This window comes from Arachis ipaensis, chromosome B01, assembly GCF_000816755.2.
Source record: "Arachis ipaensis cultivar K30076 chromosome B01, Araip1.1, whole genome shotgun sequence".
Classification (NCBI taxonomy): Eukaryota; Viridiplantae; Streptophyta; class Magnoliopsida; order Fabales; family Fabaceae; genus Arachis; species Arachis ipaensis.
This window is the reverse complement of record NC_029785.2, coordinates 134,112,026-134,113,768: the sequence shown is the minus strand read 5'-3', so window position 1 is coordinate 134,113,768 and position 1,743 is coordinate 134,112,026.

The following is a 1,743-nucleotide window of genomic DNA, read 5'->3' as shown; positions in this document are numbered from 1 at the left end:
ACTTTAACTAAAAGTGCTAGGTGGGAGACAACCCACCATGGTATGGTCATTTCTTTTTCAGTTTTATTTTTTGTCATTTATTTTTGTTTTCCTTTTCAATTGAACCTGAATATTATTCATTCGCATTGCATACTGCATACTTGCATACCAGTTTAAAAAAAAAGATAAAAAAAAAAAGAAAAAAAATTGACTGTAGGTTATGTTTTATTTATTAGACTAGACCACCAAAAGTAACCATAAAAAATTAATTCGCTGACAAAAGTAACCATAGAAGATCATAACTCTTTATATATCCACAATTGATTAGTTCTGTTAGACAAAAATAACCACAGACACAAGCTATATTCTCATAGTTTTGATTTCACCTTTAATCTTCTTCTCAGTCGTCACATCTTGATTAGCAACACCACATTCATGCTCATTGAGTATTCTAATCAAACACCTTGCCAAACTTTGCTATCCCCGTCATTTCATCAGGCCAAACAAAATAATTGCAATTTACTCTACATAAGCCAAAAAAATTGAAATATCACAGATGCAGAAGAACTCCATACTTGTCTAACTATCATAAATAATGTTCCATACCTTCGAAGAGGGACAACGAATAAACCATCTTCCAGAATTAGTAGCCGTCAAAGATTCCAATAAGACAACATACTCACCTAATGACATCTTTCATCCGGAATTTTCTTCTTCTTCATCTTCGTATGTGAAGCTCCTGAAAATTTGCTTTCTTCACTTATAGTTACTTCTCTCCTTAACTTTGGTCGAATTTTATGAGAATAAATTAATTCAGGGTTCTCCTGTGGAGTAGTTCGTAACGATGGATGATTGTGCTCGGGTATGATTTTATCCTGCAAAAATTGGATTCCAACCAAGAAGAACGAAGAAAATAGTTTATGTATGCCACTCTGTTAAGGCTACACAAGTTTAGCTATTTTTGACAAACGGAGCTAATTAATTATGGACATTTGAGGAGTTATGATCTTATATGGTTACTTTTGTCAGCGAATCAATCTTTTATGGTTATTTTTAGTGGTTTAGTCTATTTATTATTTAATGTAGAGATTTTATTAATCAATGCATATAAAAATATTTTTAAAATGAAGGAACATAAGGAAAAAAAATTCAAAACTCTTAAAAATAAAAACATCTAAAAATCAAAATCAAAAAATACTTATGTGTGGTGGATTTTATATTAGACTTGTTTGATAATTTACTATAATATTGACTGAAATTAATTGTTTAGTATTAATTTTTTAATATTATTCTTAAAATTTTTATTTTGATTTATTAAACATAACTGATATATTTTTAAAAAAGTCTAAAATTTTTCAAAATATCATTTTTTTTTTTGGTATTATTTTCAAAATATCCTAAATAGTTAAAAAACAGTTGTTGGAATTTTTTTCCTCACATTTAATAGTTGAACTCGGCCCTTTATTTGGGCCGAAAGAAAGAGGAGCAAGAGAGTAAGTAAGTGAGAAAGAAAATGAAGTAGGGAAGAGAAGCGCAGAGTGTAGAGCCACTCCCACAGTCCCACAACACACAATTCAGAATACACAAAGACACAGCCATCCGCAATAGTAGGCAATAAATAGAAACGAAACACAACCAAACAGAAGAAGAATAACAGAAACGAATCATTCATCAAACTCAATGCGCCCTCACTCCCATTCTTCCAATCTCAGCCGTCCATGATCCTTACGCCCTCCAATCCTAGGGTTACCACCAGCCGCCACA